At 39.1% G+C, this 26,172-nt stretch overlaps 1 pseudogene; it reads left to right on the top strand.

Annotated features, from left to right (window-relative positions):
- Positions 1-1,537: 1,537 nt before the first annotated feature.
- Positions 1,538-26,172, top strand: part of LOC110562737 (E3 ubiquitin-protein ligase RNF220-like) — a 99,828-nt pseudogene continuing 75,193 nt past the window's right edge.

Here is a 26,172-nt window from a genome sequence, read left to right on the forward strand (position 1 = left end):
CTCTCAGCATGTGTTTTGGAGAGGTAAATGACAAGTGATGGGACAATTGTAATTTTGCATTTTGTGTTTGCAGAATCTTCCAAGATAGATTTAATGTGTTGGTAAATGAGTTCTGAAAGATTAATCACTATTTTCTCAGTAGGCCAACTGCACATTTTACCTATGTCTTTATAATTTATATGTTACTTTATTTGTATGCTAGTTGTCCACTTTGAAGGGACATACTGAAGGCTGAAGCTGAGACCCCATGAATGCAAGCAAGCCTTTTGTCACTTAGCTACTTTTTCAGCCCTCTTGTTACATTCAGGCTGGGCTCACTGTTTCCCAGGCTAACCTTGACATAATTCAGCAGCCCAAGCAGGCATTGGAAAACCTGAGCTTGTGACTATCATGCCTCAGCCTCATGAGTGCCTTATGTGACCCTGTCCATCTATTTATTATTTTACTACTGTCCAAAGTGTTATCATTTTGAAATCCCTATTTTTCTCTTTATATTTGTATAAAAGCTCATGACATAATAACTATTCACTGCTTTCCTGTTTTGCATATTCTTAATTTTATAGAAAAAATATCAATTTTTAAAATTTCATAAAGTGCTATTCTAATAAAATAAGGTTTATACTACAGTAACACAATTGATGATTTTACTTTTTATTGTATTTAAGGATGAATCAATGGCCTGGAAGAGGGAGTCAGAGCCCATGTTTTCATCTTCAGTGAGAGTCTACACCTCAAGAAGCTGACAAAGTTGAGACAGAGCTTTATGACAATGGTGTGGGGAGTTTATTCCAAAGTAATTAAATAATAATGTGAATAAAAAGAAAGTTTTCTCCCAAAAGTTACCTACTCTCGTCCTGGAACTTTTTACAAACAGAATCAAAGATCTAGTGTAATTTGAGGGTCATATTGAGACCAGTTAACTTAGCACATGTGATCTCTGAAACTGGGCATCAGTTTTGATGAGTGTGTGAAGCAGGGAGCTGTTACAGCCTTTCAAACTTGAAAGAAGGAAGCCACTGAAGCATCATGCAGAACACTAACTGCAGTAGCTGAAGAAACACATCCCACAGCAGAGACTAAAAACTTCAAGGGGTCCACGCTGTTCATCGTGTAGTGGATGCAGCACTGTTGGTGTAATAGTACTCCTAACTACTTAACATGGTACATGCTCTACTGCTCTCCAGGCGCAAAGACATTTGTCTTCTCCCCATATGAAGACTTTGTTTGCAGATGGTCTTTGTCTCACAATTTAGACAAATCTGTAGATCTGCCTGCATTTGCCATTCTGCTTGTATCCATCTAGAAAAATCACAGATATACTTACATTTAAGTTCCTGATAATAAAGGGAAATGGGGAGCAAACATTCTACATGTTTTTGTCAAGTATTGTTGTGCATCTTTTGTCAGAGGTTCAAAAGCCCTTGCTGACCTCTGTTAACACCCTCTGCCTGGTACCTGGATCAAATCTAGGCACTCAGCTATTGCTCTAACAGCATGCTTGCCTGCCTGCCTGCCTGCCAACACTCTCCCTGCCATAATGGTCATCGACTCACCGTACGAAACTGTAGGTACCCCTGGTTAGTTTTCTGTTATAAGTTGCTTTGGTCATATTGTATCTTCACAACAACAGAAGAATAACCAAGACACCATTCTTTACAAACCTTTGTTTATTTTTATCATGAACTAAGTATTGTGGTTAAGCCTAGTGAAACCTTGAAAGGCAAGAGTTTTTTTTCCTTCATGAATCCGTGTGTAAAAGAACATTAATCTAGAAATACACAGATTAATATAAAAGCAAATGGTATCTTTAATCCAAAATATTTTTTATTTATCCTAAAGAACTGTACTGAGACTGAAGAATAGAAGTCATACAAGAGAATGTGATACCTATGTGATAATGTAAGGAGTGAATGGAGTCAACAGCTAAGCTGTTCCCTACTTTGAGATGAGTTAGGATATTTATGTGGCTACAAGGGGGATGTCATATGAGGTAACAAACACTAAAGCACTTTATAAACTGTAAGCCACTAACGTAGGTTAATTATTATTGATAAAAGTACTCATAAGTGCACCTGTGATAGCCAGCTATTTACACTGTGTTTTATGTCCTACATAGTGATCTCATAAAAACTATCATTAATTCTAATCATGATTCAGGAACACTGAGGTGTTTCTGTAACCAGAAGCTGTATCCTGTCTGTCACATATAGTTTCCTGTTCAGCCCAAAAGAAGGGGATCACAAATGACTTCCCTGTTCCATTGTACTGGTAAACTCAGTTACCAAGTTCTTTTGACTGTCATAGGAAAATAATATTTGCATATGTATATGCTTCTCCATTTTCTCTTGAATTACCAAAAGTGCAGCTGAGCATGTCACTCCTAGCCTTTTGAAGCCTCTTATCACATCATTTCACTCTCAGACACCAAACACAGACTGCTTTGGCATGAGAGTTACAGTTGTGAAAAGTATTCATTTATATCCCCACCAGGCTTAAAACTAATATCTTAAAAAATCTCACATGGTTTGTTGATGATCCTTTTATCTATAGCGCCTGCTGCACCATTCCTTGGGATAGCCCCTTACATTAAATATAGATGAGAAAGTTTACACTGTAGAGTGGCTCAGGCTAGTGACTGCTCAAGACATTCAAATCCAATATATTCTGACTATCTTCTTAATGGTTTATAATCAGGACCTATTTCCCCCATATGAACATCAAGTTTTATACATCTTACTTTGGCTGATAAATTACTTCATGTTCCCATGCTAAACTCAGCACAGATGTGGCTGTCTAAGTCCTTTCTGGAACTTTCTACATACCCTAACCCAGCAAGACTGGTGTGGCTAAATATAATGCCTAACAAACTTACAAATATCTCCCAGAAATATTTTTATACAGCAACTAGTGCATTTTACGCTGAAATTGATTTTAAGGTATTACATGCATTTAAGTATGCATGAGGACAAACAATGTCTCAGCTCAGTCTTGTAGTCCTAGAGAAAAATAAAATAAAAACCTTTCTATATTCTGTTTGTTTCTGAAAATATGAACAGATAACTACCAAGAGGAGATACTTAACACTATCCAGGTTTTTGTTGATGGTGGTCATATTGTTGCTTAGCCTGGGGACAAAGGAGATGGCTCAGTTGGGAGCAGCGCTCATCCTGAAAGCGGGAGACCTGAATTTGGTGCCCAGAAACCATGTAAAAGCCAGGCACGGTAGCAGTACTTGTGAGCTAACAGCTGGGTAGGCAGAGGCAGGCAATTTTAAGGGAACCACTAAACAGCTAGCTGAGCCTACTTGGCTAGTTCTAGGCCAGTGAGAGACTCTCTAAAGAAAAAAAATGATGGATGGTGTCTGCCCCTCTGAAACTGTCCTCTGGCTTCTAAATGCATGGATACATACTATAGCACGCATATACACACATACAGAAACATACACATGAATAATTTGAAGGCAAGGAAACTTGGAGTAGAGTGAAAACTTATATGACTCAGTGGTAAAGTGTTTGTCTTTCACACTTTTTTGGAGACCCGTAACTAAAAAGAAAAAATTAAATTGAAGTCTGTTTGGTGTCTTAGAGAAATTCCAACCCTACAAATTACATTAGGAGACCTTGCTCTGTGTGGTACAAGATGGACCAGACAGCTGGAAACACTAAAAGCAGTTACAGCTTAGATCAGAGGGCAGGGGGGAAGCAATGGAAGCTTGTCAGGAGCCGTTCCGGTAAAGGAGTTCAAAAGGCAAATGGGCCTTCTGGAAGGTGATCTGGTATTTTGCAAACTCTATACTGTGATGAACCCCCAGAACTGCTTCCAATGTTAAGAGCCATTGATTAAGGGAAGTTCAGCAGGCATGTGAACTTTCTGGATAGCAACTCAGTGTTTTGCAAAGGCTGTACTGAAATGCACCCTGGAATTGCTTCCAGCCTCTGACACCCCTTTTTCTCTGTGCTACTGTGCCAAAAGCCATTCTGCTAAAGGAGTTAAGTAGACATGTGAGCTTGGGATCTGATATTTTGCAAGATCTGTACCATGATACACCCCAGAATTGCTTCCAGTCTCTGACGCTCATTCTTTGTGCCCTACTGTATCTCTCTAAAATCTGGCATTGGTGTGAATTGTCCCTTTCTGGGTATTTACCCACTCTGATTGAACAAACTTCCTGTGAGACCTTATTGAAGATGTACTGCTGTTCAGATGAATTAATTCCTGATTATGGGATTCCTGATTAATTCAAATATTTTTAAAGTTAAATTGCTTAGAACTTCTAAAATAATTTTACAAAGTTAATGGATGGCTACAATACATATATTTGTGGACCTCTAGATGCCTCACAGGAAACAGACTTAAGGCAGATGTGTAACCTCAGATTGCCTTCACTCCAGAATACTGGTATACACCATAAATATAGGCAAGTTGGCTCTTTTCTCATTCTTCTGATGTCCAGCCTCTTTCCCTTTCTGGATAGGGATAGAGCATTCTAGCAAGAGTCCTCCCTCTTGATTAGTTTCTTTAGATGTACAGATTTTAATAGGTTTATCCTATATTATATGTCTATATGAGTGAGTATATACCGTGAGTGTCTTTCTGCTTCTGGGATAGCTCATTCAGGATGATCTTTTCCAGATCCCACCATTTACCTGCAAATTTCATTATTTCCTTGTTTTTTATTGCTGAGTAATATTCCATTGTGTAGATATACCACAATTTGTCAGGGGCCTGACACAGAGGACCTCTGAAAATCTCTGCCCTGCAGACTATCAGTGTAGATACTGAGATTTATGGGCAACCTTTGGGCAGAGTGCAGGGAATCTTAGGAAAGAAGTGGGAAATAGTAAGATCTGGAGAGGACAGGAACTCCATAAGGAGAGCAACAGAACAAAAAAAATCTGAGCACAGGGGTCTTTCCTGAGACTGCTATTCCAACCAAGGACTATGCATGGAGATAACCTAAGACCCCTGCACAGATGTAGCCCATGGCAGTTCAGTATCCAAGTGGGTTCCATTGTAATAGGAACAGGGACTGTCTCTAACATGAACTGATTGGCCTGCTCTTTAATTCCCTCCCCCTGAAGGGGAAGCAGCATTACCAGGCCTCAGAAGACAATGCAGCCACTCCTGATGAGACCTAATTGACTAGGATCAGAAGGAAAGAAAAGAAGTCCTCCCCTATCAGTGGACTTGGGGAGGGGCATGCAGGCAGAGGGTGGAGGAAGGAGGGAACCATGGGGGGGATACAAAGTGAGTAAAGTGTAATTAATAAAGAAAAAATATATAGGCAAGTTGGTTTAAACTTCCTGTGAACCCCAAATGTAATGTGGCTACCAAGAAATATCTAATTTAAGTACAAACCTTACTGTCAAAATACACACAAACTACTGTGTTGTAACTCCTTATACCTTGTCAGCTTATGGCATAAAATACTGTTGTTCTAAATTTACTTTGTTCTTATAATGAAAGACAGGAAAAATTATTATCCTGAACTGACTATACACTTAGATATAGCTGGAAAAACACATAGTCAGTCCTAATCAAAAAGACATATATCCTTGTAACTTTTAGACCCTGTTTACCTTAGGCCTTCTCAAGCTTTATCACTCTGGACTCACTATGAATTTATCCAATGGATGCATAGATAAGAAATGTTTAGTTTTAAAACAAGTAACCTGTTGTATTTTAGAATTCATCTGTTTTTGTGATTAATGGCCTTTTGACTATGAGGTAATTCCTTTGTCTCAGAAGTATAAAACTAACCAGACAATAAACCTTGATGGAAACCCATTGGGCAGAAGCCCATCGGGTGAAAGCCCACTGGGGTTGAAGCCCACTGGAATTTGCTTCATTCATGAGTTGCATATATGTAAATATGTCCTTCTGTCTGTTTTTGTACATATATTCGTTGAGTGTATGTCAATTGTATGTACGTATGTAAGGAGCTCCTTTTGAATTGTCCATTGAATGTGTGTAAATATCTACAGGTCTATATGTCTGATTGTTTGCCTGTGTGTATGTATGGGCTGAAATTATGAAACTGGTAGCCTAAACTTGCTGCAGTTTCTGCAGAGGAGATGCTAAATTCAACATCATTGTCATATAAAGCTTGTGAGAAATTGGTAAAGTTTTTAACCGCATCCATTCTTTTCCCTTTATCATGTGTGAATGAATAGTCATTGCTTACTGTCTTTCCTCTTTCCTTTTTTCTTACTGATTCACAAATAAGTGAGTAGATTCAGAACCTAACTTTCAACCTTATAAGATAAGCAGAGGCCTCAGCGATGGCCTGCTCCTGCACAGGAGCTAATCTCAAATCAAAGAGCCCCTTTTTACAACCCCTTCCACTCTGGGCTAGAAGCTGCTTTCTACAACTCCAGTCAGAGAATAAAAAGAGTGGTCAGTGTTGTAAATATTCAATGGCTGTTGGGCTAGGAAAAATTTATTATTAGCACTAAGATTATCACGGCAGTATTATTTTTACCTGCTATCACAAATAATTAGACACAGACACCTGTTAAATTTATAATTGCCTTATTTACATATTTCACTTACACTGTCTCAATATATTCACTATCCATCTCCCACCCCCATCCAATGCCATTGGCCTTATCATCCTCATCTGATCTACCTTCCATACATAATCCCATGGTACTTGTTTGTATTCTTCATCTGGGCCTTTTTAAGCCATTATTGGAGTTCTTCCAAGCCTATGTGATTTCTTCTCCAGGCTAACCCATCATGGTGTCCCCCTCCTTCCTCTCTCTTGTAAGTCTGTACTTCCCACGATTCCGAGTGGGATTCTCCAAAGCCACACCTACACCATTCTGCCCTGCCCAGATATAGGCCGTTTAATTAGCCAATCAGGAATAATGACTGAGGCAGGTTTATACAGAGGGTCAGTAATTAGCATCTAACAGGTCAACTTAAGTTTTCCTCCCAAGCAGCAGTGTAGCCAGTCCTTAGTCCTAGAGAAGGAATCCTAGGCTTTCTCCCCTCTTTCTTCTCTCAATCATGGTCGGTTGCCTGAGCCATCAGCTGTGATACTTGGGGATTCTGCATCCTGTCCCAGATCCTACCTCGAAATCTGGAACCTTGCTAAAGCAGAGAGAGGCTTTGGCAGTGGACTTTAACAGAAGCTTGGTTTTCGGTTGTTTTGTTTTGTTTGGGGTTTTGTGGTACTGGAGTTGGAATTCAAAGCCTGGTGCATGACAACCACACACTGAGCCACTGGGACACACCTATCACATAAGCCTTTCTGATCTCAGGCTCCTTTGCAACCTTGACTTACCCTGTGAATGAATCAGACAAGTATTTTCCATTCTTGGGGCCTGTAAGCTCATTGCCCGTGACACTCATAGTGTCAATAATAACCGACAGTTATGCCATGAATCCATGGTGTCCTAGTAGCTTAGCTTTTATCAATGGACTGAAGAAGGCGGCCAGTTCTTTGCTTTTTGAGCGTTGTCAGGCAAGAACACATCAAACTATGTCTTTTAAAACTCCTGATAGCCCAAAATGGACAGTTAAAGCAATGTCCTGCTGATATGTCTTTCCTATCCATACCTTTTCTGTCATTTTACCTTTCCTTACAAATCAAGCCACAATTTGCCATAAACTGAACTGTAACTCCGGAACCAGGCAGTATTGCAGACTTTCATTTATCATCAACTCTCTCAAATAACAGCATGCCACAATTCAGAGGGCAATTTCGTTGATATATGAGGCAGAGTGGGACCCAGTTTACTCTTTTTGCTCTTACATTGACTTTACTATATGACAGTGGCAAGCACAGAGGTTTTGTTTGTTTTGTTTTGTTTTATTTTTGTTTTCTCAAACAGCCAGACTATTGAAAGCACCCAAGGTGGTGGTGGTAGGATAGGGAGGAATGGCAATATTCTGACTACATTCCCTTGAAATTCCAGTTGAAGATTATAGTCATATAAAGAATTTATAGTTTAGTCTCTAAAAGTTTTGTTTTAACCAACTATTCATTTGTAACATGCAAAATAACCACATTTATTTTTTAAATTAGGCTTAGAGAGTTTATAGTGACTAACTGATATTTAACAAAACAAGTGTATGATGCTTCATTTGTAGTCCCCAAGCAAGAGCTAGCCACCTTGAGCAGGTGCGATGTTGTTTTTGGGGTTCAGTGGTGAGGATAGCTCAGTACCTGTCATGTGGCTCACTGAGATCCCAGGCCCAGTCGCTGCTTTCTGAAGCACTAGATACACAGAAGCTCATTCTGCCCGCTAGCTGGCTCAGAGAGGGCTGCTGCCCTCCCGCCTCCGCATCTGAGTGTGCGTACTGCAGGCTGCAGTCACCTGCAGGTGTGTTTCCTCACTGTAACTTAAAGCTTCCGATAGACACTGAAGCTGTTATCTGGGAGGCTGACGGGGAATCTTACAAAATGCCCACAGCAAGACACAGCTCCAGGGATGCATGTGTGATTTGCCAGAGTGAGCTGAGCTTGTCCCCTCCTCATTGTCTTACCGTGACCCACTCCTAGAGGTTTTCGCTAGTTCCCACAGGAAAACTCTTACAGCCAGCCTCTGCGAAAGGTGCATGCTTAGGAACGTTAAATCACTTGTCTGTTTGTGTAGCATCTCCCACGCCACAGATTGCAGTGTTATTTTAATGAATAGCACTTGTTCATTAATCACACACCTTCCATTATGTTAAAGTACAAAAAGATCTGTCTCACCTTCAACAATACACTCCGCAGCTCTCACTTATGGGATGCTACCTATGCAGACATTCCCATCTCTGAATAAAATTTTAAAATGTCCCCGGGAAAACAAAATATTGTCCAAATAATTCATGATCCAAAGCAAATCTTAAGTCGGAACAAAGTAAGCTGGCAGAATTTTGAAGTTCAGGTTAATGTTCTATAAATTCAGGAAAACATTGCTCTTGATTCATGTTTTGCCATAACTAGGTCCTATATGGAAAACGGAATTTAGTCAACGTGGTGACCAGCTAACATTCCAGTGGCCTAAACTTGCATTTGTTTCTTTCTCTTTCTCCTTCTACCACTCTGAATAAATTATTATATGGCAATTGAGGAATCCTTTCTCCCAATTACTCATCATGTGTGTGTGTGTGTGTGTGTGTGTGTGGGTGTGTGTCTGTATATGTTTGTATGTGCATGTGCATGTGTGTCTCTGAATGTGTGCCTGTATTTCTCTGTGTCTGTGTATGAGTGTGTGTGTGCATGTGTGTGTGTGTAAGTGTGTGTCTGTGTATCTCTGTATCTCTGTGTGTGGGTGCATGTGTGTGTCTATAGCTCTCTGTATGCATGTGAGTGTGTGTTGTGCATATGTCTCTGTGTATATGTGTAAATGTGTGTTTGTGTGTAGGGTTGGAGACTGAATCAAAGGCCTTGTAAATGCTGAGCGAGGCCCTACCACTGCGCTGTCATAAGGCTCCTGTAAATAAAGTAGCCTTGGCTCCTCTTCATGAGACTTAGACTTGATGTATTTGAAACTAAGACATTTTCAAACACTCCAGAAAGGATTGCAGGATGCAGGTACATGCACACTGTCAAGGAAAACAAACACTTCAAAGACTGAAGTGTAAATCTCCAGTGTTAACACCTAATCCAAGTCCTAGGATTGTGCCCTGAAGCTTGATTCCACTTTTAACCTAAGCTGAGCTACCTCTGGACTTGAGCTTTTAATAAATCTTTTACTGGGGTCGGGGGTGGGGGGGAACCTGTAGGAATATGTGAAAGTGAGATAAGGAAGGAGAGAGAGCTGAGTTAACACTGGCAGTACATGTGCTCGACCTACGGCTGATCCCCACTGGGGACACTGTGTAAATTTTCCCCTGTGAGTCTGCTAGCCTATGGCACGGCAGCAGCCTGACCGAGCAGGCTGGCTTCTGAAAGGCAAAGGTATTAGAGAAAGCAGATGTGTGTCAAAGGTCAAGATAGTGCTGCATCTGAGACCTGTTAGGTCTTGCTTGGCTGACACCTTTGTGTGCTTCAAATATTTATTTGAAGAGCCCCTTCTTCATAAGGTCATGAGCGTTCTGTGTCTACAACCTTGCCTGCACCATGGACAGCTGCTCTTCAACCTTCAGTTGTTCTCCCCTTTCTGTGTCTTATGAATCTGGCACACTGTTTGCTTTAGTCATGCTTCATACAAAATGATGGGAATGAAAGTTCAGTGGAAGAAATAAGAAATCACCCCTCCCTGAATCTTCTCATAAATTTAAAAATGCTATGTGGACTCTGGCCATATTTAAACGACCTGGCTGTGATTTTAGATGTTATCTTTTTATTTTTACCTGTAGCCATATTTGAAAGATTCATATTCAACATGTGACTGAACAGGATCTTGGTTCAGAATTTTATGCTGTGAATGGTTCATTCCCTGAAAGCTGCTCTGGTGTTCCTTAATCTCCAGAACGACTTATATTATGACTAACTGATGTGGCATTTAAAGAGAATTAGAGAGGAGCATTGCAGAATTGGATAAAGGTCAAGGACTTGTAACTGATTCTAAGGTGGAAGAGAGAATGGGAACATTGTGCTCTAAAACAGGGAAGATTTATTAAACGTTACAGTCCAGCAATAGCTCAGCTGAGGCTCAAGGTGGAATCAGGTTTCAGGACACAGCTCCAGGGCTTTGCTCATGTAAACACTGAAGATTTATGGTTTTGGCTCTGAAATGTTTATTTTTCTTGGTTCAGAGGTCCCCAGAGAGATGACACTGTCTTGATTTGGCTTTAGAGTTCTAAAGAGCTTTGACTGTAGTAATGTGATAGTCACAGATTTCTTGGGGATGAGAAAACTTCAAATAGAAAATGTATCAATCAAATTCCTAATATCAGTGACATAACATGCTGAAAACAAACAAACAAACAAAAAAACACTGACTCCAAGCTATCAAAATTTAAGCACTCATATAGGATAGAATAAAAACAGATCATTTTCAAAGGGAGAATCCTGCTGTAAAATTGCTGAAGGAATAATGAGCTTCCAAGTTTAGAGATGCAAACTTGCAAAGACTGTCATGATTTTCAGAGAAGCTTGTGCTCCATTTGGTGATAAATACAAGATTAGACTCTTTTTGGGCAGAGAAGGGCATCCCAGCCACTCACAGCATAGACCCGGATGACTGTAATCTAGTATGTTCCTTTGCAAAGCTGAGCGAATCCAGAGAGAAGCGGTGGGCTGAACCAAGAAATAAGACGGCTTTGGCCTAAAGGGTGCTCTGTTGGCATCCACCACCTTAACCCATGTTGTAGTAGCGCAGAATGGAAGGCAAGAATTATTGACCATTAAGGTCACTCAACGGTGGGGTTGGAGTTCATATTCAAGCTCAAGCTATTCATTTACTTCAAAACACAGCTTAGCACCTGTATGTAGATGCAGACACACACTTCTACTTAGGAGCTCCTTATTTGTAGCAAGACGTGTGTGTGTGGAGAATAGTGTATATGTCATGTGCAGGTTCTAAGCCTAATTCATCACTAGCTTTTTCTGTTCAGATCACCAGAATGCAATGCTCAAGATGCTTCTGACTACAGTGTTTTAATAAAAATCACAGATGGACATTATAAAAGTAAAAGTATAGGAGGCACTTGCTTAAAAACAAACTTTTAATGGTACTTAGTAGATACTATTTTTAAGTGCATATATAACATAGGTAGACATAAATTGTCTCAGATTTTTTTGTTCTGTTTTGTTTTTAATCAAAGCAGGCATGTGGTGGTAATGTACTGCTATTTGAACAATTTCAGCTCATAGCCATGTTGTTTATACTTTCTAAATTAATTTATTTAAATAACTCACTTGTTTCATGATTGCATTAAATAATACAAGTAACATTTAGCTCAATAATTTCAGCTGGGATACAAAGTGAATAAACTGTAATTAATATAGAAAAATAAAAATTAAAAAAGATATTCCTAATTATGCATAGGTGTGTGTGTGTGTGTGTGTGTGCATTTCTAAGGGTATGTACATGTGAGTCCAATGCCCTCTGAGGCTAGAAGAAGTCACTGAACCCTCCAGAGATGGAGTGAGAAATGATTGTTCTCCACCTAACATGTACCAAACTCTGGTCTTGAAAGAGCAAATGCTCTTAACCACTGAGCCATCTCTCCATTCCCTAATTCAAGGATTCTCTTAATATGTAATGGAGATTTTTTGTATGTTTTCCAATTTTATTGTTTTTTAAATTTTTATTTTTTTCTTTCTTTTTAAACTTTGTTAGATTATAATATAATAACATCATTTTCCCTTCCTTTTTTTCCCTTCAGAGCCTCCCATAGAATTCTCCTTGCTCTTTTTTCAATTTCATGGCCTCTTTATGCACATGGTTACATGTGCAAAGGTATATGTATATACATGTATATTCCGAGATCTAACTTGCTCAATCTGTATAATATTACTTATGTGCATACTTTCAAAGCTGACCATTTAGTATTGATAACCAATGAGTGTGCTCTTCTCTGAAGACTATTTCTTTCACTCTCAGCATTCTTTAGTTGCCCACAGATCTTTGTGCACAGTTGAGGCCTTGATATTCTTGATCCTCTAGTTCTTACAGTCTTTCTTCCTTTTTTACAATGTCCCCTGAGCCTTAGGAATGGAGAGTTTTATAGATGTATCCATTGAAAATGGACTCCATAACTCTGCATTTTGATTAGTTGCAGTTTTCTATAATGGTCTTTATCTGTTGCAATAGAAAGTTTCTTTGATGAGTGGGAAAGATTCCACTTATTTGTAGGTATGAAGACAAATGTCTATATTGTTGGTAGGGATTATACTGGCTTACTAAAGTGATTGGTTATTGATTCTGCTACAAAATCCATGGCTTTACTAACACTGTGTAGTTATTTCACAAGTTTTCATCATCAGGCAGGGTTTTTCCTCTTGTTGAACAGGTCTCAAGTACAATTATAGAGTTGTTGGTTACCTACAAGATATGTGTGCCAATATGGAACCCTTAGGGTTACACTGCGCTGGATATTCTTGTTGTTCATAGGCATCATATAGGAAGGTTTGCTGCTTCTCTTCTTTGGAAACTTGTCTGGTGCCTTCTTGTACTATGAAATCTAGTTCTTGGGGAGTAGGTTTTCAGGTCAGGACCAGGTTGAAGCCTTTGGACCCTGTTTCTGAAGAGGATGTTATCTTCAGCAAACTAAGCCCTATGTGACCACGATGAGACTAGAACCCACAATGCCCTGCTCTGGAAGCTGATGTATCCAGTAGGAGATTTCTGCTATGTGAAATGATGCAATCATTAATTTAATGTTACATATTTGCTTATTTGTTGATGTTATTATTTTTTATGTTAGATACTTGTGATTAAAAATTATGTCAATTAAATGACATGTTTAAAATTTTATTGTTAATTTCACTCTCAAAATCATATAACTAATATTTTATGTGAGTGCCCTGACCAGACTGTATAGTAGTGTTCCCTTCAGTTATGGTCAATGTAATGGGTTTCATTTTAGTTTACACTTTTCAGACTTTTTGTAAAATTGGACATCTTTACATGCTTGTGTCTGCAGTTTCTTTTGTATACTATCATCAGCTGGTCTATTTTTCTTTTTGGATGAATCCTACAAAAGAACAGTTTGAAGTGATGTTTCTATTATCTCTGTTTTAAAAAAATTATTCTAGGTGATCCAAGATGGTGGCAGCTAGTGTGTACCTTATTTGAGTGGCAAAGTACCTGCAACACCAAAATTGTCCAGAAAACAGAGAGACGGTTCTAGCCTGAACTACAGACTCCAGGAACAAACAGTGAGGGTTATAGATAACCAGATGGCCAGAGGCACACATAAGAGCAAAGCCAACAAAAATCAGGACATCATGGCTTCACCAGCAACCCGCCAAATCAATGGACACTTCAATTCCCTAGATACACAAGAAAACGACTTTAAAACTATGTTTTTTTCCAGCTATTAGAGGCTCATTAAGAGGAAATGAACAAATCGCTCAGAGAAATGGTCATGAAAATTGAGACAAACAAAGAGGAAATAAGCAAAGCTCTCAAAGAAATAACCACAAAAAATGGAGACAAATAAAGAAGAAATGAACAAAGCTCGCAAAGAAAGACAGGCAAATACAGCCAAACAAATAGAAGCACAATTAGTGATATATAGAGGGGAAATGGACAAAAAAATAGAAGCCGTCATTGAAAAGCAGGACACCACATTCAATCAGATGAAGGAAATGGTGCAAGATATGAAAACAGAATTAGAATCAATAAAGAAAACACAGAGAAAATCCTGGAGCTGGAGATCATAGAGAAAAGATCAGGAACTACAAAGGTAAGCATCACCAACAGAATACAAGAGATGGAAGAGAGGATCTCAGGTGCCAAAGATACACTTGCAGAAATTGACACGTCTCTCAAAGAAAAAAATAAAATAAAATCAGAAAAGTTCCAAACACAAAACATCCAAGAATTCAAGGACACCATAAAAAGAGAAAATCTAAGAATAATAGGAGTAGATGAAAAAGAAGACATCAGGCTCAAAGATCTCGAAAATATTTTCAAGCAAATTATAGATGAAACTTTCCCAACTTAAAGAAAGAGATGTCCATAAATATACAAGAGGCCTACAGAACACCAAATAGTCTACACCAGAAAAGAAATTCTGCACATCATATTATAGTCAAAACACTGAACCTACAGAACAAAGAAAAAATTTTAAAAGCAGCAAGGTAAAAAAGCCGAGTAACATATGAAGGTAGACCTATCAGAATGACACCAGATTTCTCAACAGAAATTACGAAAGCCAGAAGGGCCTGGGCAGAAATCATGCAAACCTTAAGGGACCACAGATTCCAACCCAGACTACTATACCCGCAAAACTTTCAATCAACATAGACAGAGAATTCAAAATATTCCATGACAAAACCAAATTTAAACAATATCTACACAGTAACCCAGCCCTACAGAAGTTACTAGAAGGAAAATGCCAACCCAAAGAAAACAACTATATCCAAGAAAACATAAGAAATTGATAACTACACAACAACAATAACAACAACAAAAAAAAACAAAACAAAAGAATACAAGCAATGAAACATGGCAACACCCCCGACCCCACATCAAAAGAAAGTAACATTCGTTGGACACTATTATCTATCAACATCAATGGACTAAACTCTCCAATAAAAAGACATAGACTAACAAAATGGTTGCAGAAACAAGACCCAACATTCTGTTGCATCCAAGAAACACACCTATGCAACAAAGATAAACACTACCTCAGAGTAAAGGACTGGAAAAAAATGTTTTCAAGCAAATGGATCCAGAAAACAAGCTGGAGTAGCTATCCTAATATCTAATAAAATAGACTTTCAACCAAAATTAATCAAAAAAGATAATGAGGGGCACTACATTCTCATCAAAGGAAACATCCACCAAGAGGACATCACAATTTTGAACATCTATGCCCCAAATACATGAGTGCCTACATTTGTAAATGAAACATTATTAAAGCTTAAATCATACATTAATCCTAATACCTTAATAGTGGGAGACTTCAACACTCCACTCTCACCAAGGAACAGATCAACTAGACAGAAACCAAATAGGGAAATAAAGGCACTTACAGAGTGCCTAAATCAAATGGACCTAATAGATGTCTACAGATCTTTTCGCCCAAACTCAAAAGAGTATACCTTCTTTTCAGCACCTCATGGAACCTTCTCCAAAATAGACCATATAGATGGTTATGAAGCAAGCATCAACAGATACAAGAAGATTGAAATAATCCCTTGTATTCTATTTGACCACCATGGACTAAAGCTGGACCTCAACAAAAAACCTACACGCACATGGAAACTGAACAACGTGCTACTCAATGACAGCTGGGTTAAAGAAGAAATAAAGCAAGAAGTTAAAGATTTCCTAGAATTCAATGAAAATGAAGGCACAATATACCAAAATGTATGGGACACACTGAAAGCAGTGCTCAGAGGAAAATTCATAGCACTACAAGAAGAAATTTGTAACATCTCATACAAGCAACTTAATGAGCCACATGAAAATCCTAGAAAAAAAAAAAAGAATCAGATACACCCAAAAGGAGCAGACAGCTAGAAATAATCAAACTCAGGGCTGAAATTAATCAAATAGAAATAAATAAAACAATTCAAAGAGTCAATGAAACAAAAACCTGGTTCTTTGAGAGAATCAACAAAATAGACAAACCCTTAGCCAAACTAACTAAAAAGCAGAAAGAATCTATCCATATCAAGAAAATCAGAAATGAAAAGGGGGACAGAACTACAGACACTGAGGAAATCCAAACAATCATTAGATCATACTATAAAAGCCTATATGCCCAAAATTTGAAAACCTAAATGAAATGGACAATTTTCTTGATAGATTCCATCTTCTAACATTAAGTCACGATCAGGTAGAAAGACTGAATATCCCTATATTCCCTGAGGAAATTTAAGCAATCATCAACAGTCTCCACTCCACAAAAAGCCCTGGGTCAGATGGTTTCAGCGCCGAATTCTACCAGACCTTGAAAGAAGTGCTAACGCCAATACTTCTCAAAGTATTCCACAAAATAGAACCAGAAGGAACATTACCAAACTCATTCTATGAAGCCACAGTCACCTTGATACCTAAACCACACAAAGACCCAACAAAAAAAAAAAAGAGAACTTCAGACCTATCTCTCTTATGAACATAGATGCAAAAATTCTCAGTAAAATACAGGCAAACCAAATCCAAGAACACATAAAAGATATCATACACCATGACCAAGTAGGCTTCAACCCAAGCATGCAAGGATGGTTCAATATATGGAAATCCATCAATGTAATCCACCATATAAACAAACTGAAGGAGAAAAACCACATGATCATCTCCTTAGACAATGAAAAAGCATTTGACAAAATCCAACATCCATTCATGTTTAAAGTCTTGGAGAAATCAGGGATATAAGGCACATACCTAAACATAGTAGAGGCAAATTACAGCAACCCTATAGCCAACATAAAACTCAATGGAGAGAAACTCAAACCAATCCCACTGAAATCAGGGACAAGACAAGGCTGCACACTCTCTCCACATCTCTTCAATTTAGTACTTGAAGTCCTAGCTAGAGCAATAAGACAACTAAAGGAGATCAAGGGAATAAAAATTGGAATGGAAGAGGTCAAAGTTTCACTATTCGCAGATGATATGAAAGTATACATGAGCTACCCAAAAATTCAACCAGAGAACTCCTCAGCTGATAAACACCTTCAGCAAAGTGGCTGGATACAAAATTAACTAAAAAAAAAAAAAAAAACAAACAAACAACAAAAAAAAATCAGAAGCCCTCCTGTATACCAAAGACAAGAGGGTTGAAAAAGAAATTAGGGAAACAACACCCTTCACAATAGCCACAAACAACATAAAGTACCTTGGTGTGACTCTAATCAAGCAAGTGAAAGATATGTTTGAGAAAAACTTCAAGTCTCTGAAAAAAGAAATTGAAGAAGATATCAGAAGATGGAAAGATCTCCTGTGCTCATGGATCGGCAGCATTAACATAGTGAAAATGGCTGCTCTGCAAAAAAGCAATCTACAGATTCCATGCAATTCCAATCAAAATACCAACACAATTCTTTATAGACCTTGAGAGAAAAATTATCAACTTCACATGGAGAAACAAAAAACCCAGAATTTCCAAAATGTTCTTGAACAACAACAGATCGTCTGGAGGCATCTTAATCCCTGATCTCAAGCTGTACTACAGAGCAATAGTAATAAAAGCTGCATGGTATGGGCATAGAAACAGATTAGCGGAACAATAGAACAGAACAGAAGACCCAGAAATAAACCCACACACCTATGTATACTTGATTTTTTACAAAGAAGCCAAAACCATTCAATGAAAAAAAAAAAGACAACATCTTCATCAAATGGTGCTGATCCATCTGGATTTCTACATGGAGAAAAATGAAAATAGATCCATACTTATCACCCTGTATAAAACTAACGTCCAAGTGGATCAAAGACCTCAACATAAAACCAGACACTCTAAATCGGTTAGAAGAAAAAGTGGATAAGACATTGGAACTCATTGGCAGAGGAGATAACTTCTTGAACAGAACACCAACAGCACAGGCTTTAAGAGCAACAATCAATAAATGGGACCTCATGAAACTGAAAAGCTTCTGTAAAGCAAAGGACATGGTCATCAAAACAAAACAACAGCCTACAGACCGGGAAAGGATCCTCACCAACCCTATATCTGACAGAGAGCTGATATCCAGAATATGTAAAGAACTAAAGAAGTTAAAAAGTAGCAAATCAAGCAATCTGATTAAAATATAGAGTACAGAGCTAGAGAATTCTCAGTAGAGGAATACAAAATAGCAGAGAAAAACTTAAAGAAATGCTCAATGTCCTGTCCTTAGCCATCAGAGAGATGCGAATCAAAACGACCCTGAGATTTCACCTGACACCCACCAGAATGGCTAAGATGAAAAACTCAAAAGACAACACATGCTGGAGAGGTTGTAGAGAAAGGGGAACCCTCTTACATTGCTGGTGGGAATGAAAATTTGTACAACCACTTTGGAAACCAATCTGGAGCTTTCTCAGACAATTAGGAATAGTGATTCCTCAAGATCCAGCTATACCAGTGCTAGGCATATATCCAAAAGATGCTCATGTACACAACAAGGACATTTGCTCAGTCATGTTTGTAGCAGCTTTATTTGTAATAGCCAGAACCTGGAAACAACCCATATGTCCCTCAGTTGAGAAATGGGTACAGAAATTGTGATACTTTTTCACAATGGAATATTACTCAGCGATTAAAAATGAGGAAATCATGAAATTTGCAGGCAAATGGTGGGACCTAAAAATGATCATCCTGAGTGAGGTATCCCAAAAGCAGAAAGGCACAGATGGCATCTACTCACTTATATAGACCTATAAAATAGGACAAACATACTGAAATCTATACACCTGAAGAAGATAAACAAGAAAGAAGACCCAGGGTAAGATGATCAATCCTCACTTAGAAAGACAAATGAGATGGACATTGGATGTAGGAGCAAACAAGAAGGAGGACAGGAGCCTACCACAGAGGGCCTCAGAAAGATTCCACCTAGCAGTGTATCAAAGCAAATATCCCTGCAGACTATCAAAGCAGATGCTGAGACTCATGGCCAACTGTTGGGCAGAGTGCATGGAATCTTATGTAAGAAGTGGGAAATAGTAAGATCTGGGGAGGACAGGAACTCCACAAGGAGAGCAACAGAACCAGAAATTTGAACACAGGGGTCTTCCCAGAGACTCATTCTCCAACCAAGTACCATGCATGGAGATAACCTAAAACCCCTGCACAGATGTAGCCCGTGGCAGTTTAGTGTCCAAGTGGGTTACATAGTAATGGGAAGAGGGACTGCCTCTGACATAATCTGATTGGCCTGCTCTTTGATCACCTCCCCCTGAGGGGGGAGCAGCCTTACCAGGCCACAGAAGATGACAATGCAGCCAGTCCTGATGAGATCTGATAGACTAAGATCAGAAAGAAGGAGAAGAGGACCTCCCCTATCAGTGGACTTGGGGTGGGGCATGCGTGAAGAAGGGGGAGGGAGGGTGAGACTGGGAGGGGAAGGGAGAAGGGAGGGGCTTATGGGGAGATACAAAGTGAATAAAGTGTAATTAATAAAAAGAAAAAGAAAAAAGAAAAAAAGATTCATAACAAAACTTTCGGCAGAATGCAGGGAATCATGAAAAAGGGGGGCAGCAATTAATACGACCTGGAGAGGACAGGAGCTCCACAAGGACAAAATATATCTGGGCACAGGGGTCTTCTATGAGACTGTTTCTCCAAACAAGGACCATATATGGATATAACATAGAACCTGTGCTCTGATGTAGCCTGTTGTAGCTCAGTATTCAAGTGGGTACTCTAGTGAGGGGAACAGGGACTGTTACTGACATGAGCTCAATGGTGGGCTCTTTGACCTCCCCTCCCCCCGAGGATCATTCCTGCTAGGCCACATAGGAGGACGTTGCAACCAGTCCTGAAAATATCTGATAAACCAGGGTCAGATGAAAGGGGAGGAGGTCCTCCCCTATCAGTGGACTTGGAAAGGGGTAGGGAGGAGATGAGGGAGGGAGGGTGAGATTGGGAGGGAAAGAGGGAGCAGGATACAGCAGGGATACTAAGTTAACAAACTGTAAATAATATTAAAAAATAAAAATAAAGTTGGAAAAAAATTATTCTAGAAGATCCAAGATGGTGGCACTGAGAGGACACTCTTTCTCACAAGCAGCACAGCAGTATTTGCACAGTGACCTGCAGACAGAACTCTGGGTCCTAAAACACCAGCAAGGACTCTGACTAAGATGCTTAATCCCCAATCAGAAAGGCAAGGAGGATGGACATCAGAAGAGGGAGAAAACGGAACAGGACAGAGAGCCTCTCAAACACTCTAACCTGTGGGGTATCAAAGCGGATACTAGGACTTATAGCCAAACTTTGGAGAGTGCAGGGAATCTTATGAAAGAAGGGGGAGATAGAAAGACCTGGAGAGGACAGGATCTCCACAAGGAGAGTAACGGACCAAAAAATCTGGGCACAAGGGTCTTTTCTGAGACTGATACTCCAACCAAGGACCATTCATGGAGATAACCTTGAACCCCTGCACATATGTAGCCCATAGCAGTTCAGTGTCCAAGTGATTCCCATAGTAATGGAAACAGGGACTGTATCTGATATGAACTTATTGGCCTGCTCTCTGATCACAGCCCCCTAAAGGGGGCGCAGACTTATCAGGCCAGAGAGGAAGACAATGCAGCCACTCCTGATGAGACCTGATGAGTAGGATCAGAAGGAAAAAGAGAAGAGCTCCCCTATTAGTGGACTTGAGGAGGGGCATGGATGGAGAAGGGGGGAGAAGGTGGGGTTGGGAGGAGAGAAGGGAGGGAGAGAGCTACAGGGGGGTATGCAAAGTAAATAAACTGTAATTAATAAAAATTAAAGTTAAAATTAATAACAGAAAAAATTAGTCTATTTTCTAAGATTTCTCCTCTGTTTTATCACTACTTTAGGCTAAGTCTCCTTAGTAATAAGTTTTGCTTTCCAGTTTTATTTGTAATAGCCAGAAGCTAGAATCAACCCAGATGTCTCTCAGTTGAGGAATGGATACAGAAATTGTGGTACATTTACACAATGGAATACTACTCAGCAATTAAAAACAAGGAAATCATGAAATTTGCAGGCAAATGGTGGGATCTAGAACAGATAGATCATCCTGAGTGAGGTATCCCAGAAGCAGAAAGACACACACAGTATATACTCACTTATAAGTGGATATTAGATATATAATATAGGATAATAATACTAAACTCTGTACATGTAAGGAAGCTAATCAAGAAGGAGCAGCCCGGGTAAGATGTTCAGTCTTCATTCAGAAAGGCAAATGAGGTGGACATTGGAAGAGGGAGAAAACAGGGAACAGGACAGGAGCCTATCACAGAGGGCCTTTGAAAGACTACCCAGCAGGGTATCAAAACATATGCTAAGACTCATAGCCAAACTTTGGACAGAGTGCAGGGAATCTTATAAAAGGGGGAGATAGAAAGAAAGACCTGGAGGGAAAGGGAACAGGAGCTCCACAAGGAAATCAACATAACCGAGAAATCTGAGCCCAGGGATCTTTTCTGAGACTGATATTCCAACCAAGAACCATGCATGGAGATAACATAGAACACCTGCACAGAAATAGCCCATGGCAGCTCAGTGTCCAAGAGGGTTCCCCAGTAACAGGAACAAGGACAGTCTCTGACATGAACTCAGGGGTTGGCTCTTTGATCACCTCCACCTGAGGGGGAAGCAGCCTTACCAGTCCACTGAGGAAGACAATGAAGCCAGTCCTTATGAGACTTGATAGACTAGGGTCAGATGGAAGGGGAGGAGGTCCTCCCTTATCAGTGGACTGGGGAGGGGCATAGGAGAAGAAGAGGGAGCAAGTGTGGGATTGGGAAGGGAGTCTACAGCTGGGATACAAAGTGAATAAACTAATTAATATAAAAAAATAAAAAGGAAAAAAGGTTTGCTTTAAATTAGTCAGACTTGTCTGTCATTTCCTTTTATCTTGAGTTTTGTTTTTTTAAACATTTTTATTTATTTTTTAAAGATTTATTTATTTATCTATTATTTATTATGAATACAATTTGCTGTCTGCATGCCAGAAGAGGGCACCAGCTCTCATTAGATGGTTGTGAGCTACTTTGTGGTTGCTGGGAATTGAACTCAGGACCTCTGGAAGAGCAGCCAGCACTCTTAACCTCAGAGCCATCTCTTCAGCACTCTCATTTTTTTTTTTTTTCAATGCAGTTTATTCAGAAACCTTGAACAATCCTCGGACCCTGGGGAAAGCCAGCCCACAGCTTAAATAGCCTCTGGGTAGCCAACCCAGGCGTGCCACGTGGGCAATGCAGATAGGTCCACATACATGGAAGCAAGCCAGATCCTCAGCCTTAGCCAAATGTGGAATTGTTCGTGACAGAGAGCACTCACCATCGGGAAGGTGGAAGGCAGAAACCAGCTCCATCTTTAAGGCATAGCATTCCGCAGCTCTCTACAGTTCCCCCTTTTTGTTTTAGATGCATCAGGCAAGAGTAGAGGTCTGATCTCTGATATTAGAAATAAATTGGGACTTTGTACCGATGTTCGTTTAGGTGTCATCCACCCAAAGAGCATCAGACCTGTCCGATACCTTTTTCTCAGAGGCGGGACCTGGGGCATCAACCCGCATGCAACCAGACATGCTCTACTCTGGGTCCAAAGCGGCTGACCCTGAGTGCAGTGCTTAGCCTCGCATCCTGAGCGTAACATTTTAACTTTTTATGGTATCCAACCATGCTTGGGGAGAATGTCCTGCTTCAATGGCTGTAAAGGCCTGGAAAACTCTGCATTTATAACTAAATCTTCAGTCCATTTTTTATTTCACCGTGACATTTCCTATAAAATAGTCATTGAGAGAATTTTACCAGATTTATTAATAAATTAATATATTATTTAAACTATACACATTCAATATCTCAGTCAACAGAGATATAAAATGAGGTTAAAAAATCAAACAAATAACTTTCATAATAAATATTTATATGAAAGCTTCTCATGAACTAGAAAAGTTAGAAAATGCAAGTAAATTAAGCTGAAACAAATCCCAAGTGATTTAAAAGGTGTCAAGAACAATTATCACTGTGAAGAAAGCTAAATACACCTTTGAAGGGACAAACTGCTTTGCTAGGAAGTGAGGTTAGAGATGAAAAGGGGAAGGTGAGTAAGTCAGCAGATGGTGTCTGATACTAGATGTAGAAGCTTCCTAATTTTTGTATTTGGGGAGTATAGCTAGAGCACAGGCACCCAGATTTTAATAATGGCATGTGGATAAATAAGATAAGAGCAAAAGTATGGTTTATGTATGGAGCAAACATGCACTATGAACAGTAATCTTCATTCCACATGCCTCTATATGTATATAGAGATATGTATTCTCATATGCACATGTGAGTATGCACACAATGTGTATTTTTACATATACAATTATGGATACATTTGTGAGATTATCCACCAAAGTAACTAATAATAGTACGATGAAATAAAACTAAGATACATTATTACAAAAGTCTGCTCTGGCATGTAGAATGTGCTAACAAACCTCATCTGGATTATTCATAAAAGGAATAGGAACAGAATGGCATCCTTTCTAAGGCTATCTTAAAAGTGATCCCTGTCACTTTTCATAATTCATTGACCACTGCTTGACATGAAGTTAATTTCAGGATATAGCAGGAGGTAAAATCCCCTAAGTGAAGAAGTGAGCATTTTGAACAATAACACAAGCTAATACAAGTGGGATCTTAAACCACACAGGAAATATCCATAGATCCATCACAGAAGAGGATGTCAAGGATGACAAGGTGGCCAAGCATTCCAATGCTTGTAAATACATCAAGGAGAATGGTTACAAGGAAAGGTCATGCTCAGGGCACAATCAGTATCCCTTTTATGGGGTTATTTCATTTGGTTGGCATCAAATAAAAACTGTTTAAAATAAATGAGAGGTCGTCCCAGTAAGAGTCACTATTGCTGTGATAAAACATCATAATCAACTGAGGAGGAAAGGGTTTATTTGACTTATACTTCTACATCATTGTTCATCATTGGAGGACGTCAGGACAAGAACTCAAACAAGGCAGGACACTGGAGGCAGAAGCTGCTACATGGGCCATGGAGAGTGCTGCTTACTGGCTTTCACATCATGCCTTGTTCAGCCTGTTTTCTTATAGAACCCAGGACCACCTCCCCAAGGTGGCACTACCTAAAATGGGCTGGGCATTCGCCCATTAATCACTACTTAAGAAAACATCCTACAACCAATATTATGGAAACATTTTGGCAATTGAGGTTCTCTCTTTTCAGATAACTCTAGTTTGTGTCAAGTTGACATAAAACTATCCAGCCCAGACGTTATGTACAAAGTTCATCTTTTAATGGAAATACCATTACCAGAGGCAATGTCGCAAAATGCAAACGAGACGTCAAGGCAAAGATAAGACAGCAAAATAGAATCAAAGACAAGTATTAGTTGGAGCGATACTAATCATATGAACCCAAGCACACAAAAAAGTAATATCTGAATGCCCATGCTCATACTATGCTGCTATGTCATGAATAAAAGTTAATGTAAGTTGTTACCTGGATGTTATATATTTTAATGCATGAACTTACGAGTATAGATCAAATAAGTTACTGTCAAAATAAGAGTCACAAAGGTCCATGTACACTTTATGTGCTAGAGAAGATTCAGATTTCACAGCCATTCAATTCTAAGACAGAGCCTTTAACCTTCCTAGGTTTTTCTGTATTCATGGCACTCTGGGGAGATTTGCTGGTAAGGACTTTTGTTATTCTGCTGGCTTCAAATAATTCAAAAATCTCTCCCAAAAGATTAAAAGGGAAGAAAAACTCAGCAGAACAAATTCTGCTTCCATCAATATCAATGTAGTAAAAGTTATTATTATTTTTTAATCTGATCCTAGAAGTGAGCTCTCAGAAACAAGATAGGGCCTACTGGGTTAATCTCACTTGGCTTCCAATCTTGGTGTGATTTTTCTTGTTGTAATTTATTGCACTGATGTATGAAGCAGGCTGACAAATAGTTTTGGAAATTGGAGAGAGGTGGTATCTGGTTGGTGAAACTTGGACCTATCTTATTCTGAACCCTTAAAAATGCTCTCTTCCCAAAAATACAGAGCTTGATAATTGTAGTACTGTTTTTATTCTGATATATTATATGTATGTGTGTGTGTGTATATATATATTTATATAATTTTTCAGCCCTAAAAATTGTTTTAAGTTGCATGCTAATATACTACAATGCCTTCTTTCCTTTTAAAAGAATATTTTCATAACTTAGATAATTTTTTTTCTTAAATCCACTTCTTACTAAAAATCAATGACCAGATCAAAATCTGAACCACAAGTAGCAATTTGGGGAACACAGACAGAAAACTGGATCCTTTGCTTTAAAGCACAATCAGAAGGAAACACATCGCAGATTAATCTTCCTCTGCCTTCTCATTTCTTAATAATTCAGATCTAAGTAGGCATGCAAAGGGAGAATCAATCTATTAAAATCAACTTTTCTGCATGTAGACATCTAGTTGGACCAGCACCATTTGCTGAAGATGCTGTCTTTTTTCCATTGAATGGTTTTGGCTTCTTTGTAAAACATCAAGTATACATAGGTGTGTGGGTTTATTTCTGGGTCTTCTGTTCTGTTCTATTGTTCCGCTAATCTGTTTCTATGCCCATACCATGCAGTTTTTATTACTATTGCTCTGTAGTACAGCTTGAGATCAGGGATTAAGATGCCTCCAGACGATCTGTTGTTGTACAAGAACATTTTGGAAATTCTGGGTTTTTTGTTTCTCCATGTGAAGTTGATAATTTTTCTCTCAAGGTCTATAAAGAATTGTGTTGGTATTTTGATTGGAATTGCATGGAATCTGTAGATTGCTTTTTTGCAGAGCAGCCATTTTCACTATGTTAATGCTGCCGATCCATGAGCACAGGAGATCTTTCCATCTTCTGATATCTTCTTCAATTTCTTTTTTCAGAGACTTGAAGTTTTTCTCAAACATGTCTTTCACTTGC

Source organism: Meriones unguiculatus, chromosome 10, assembly GCF_030254825.1.
Source record: "Meriones unguiculatus strain TT.TT164.6M chromosome 10, Bangor_MerUng_6.1, whole genome shotgun sequence".
NCBI classification, from domain to species: domain Eukaryota; kingdom Metazoa; phylum Chordata; class Mammalia; order Rodentia; family Muridae; genus Meriones; species Meriones unguiculatus.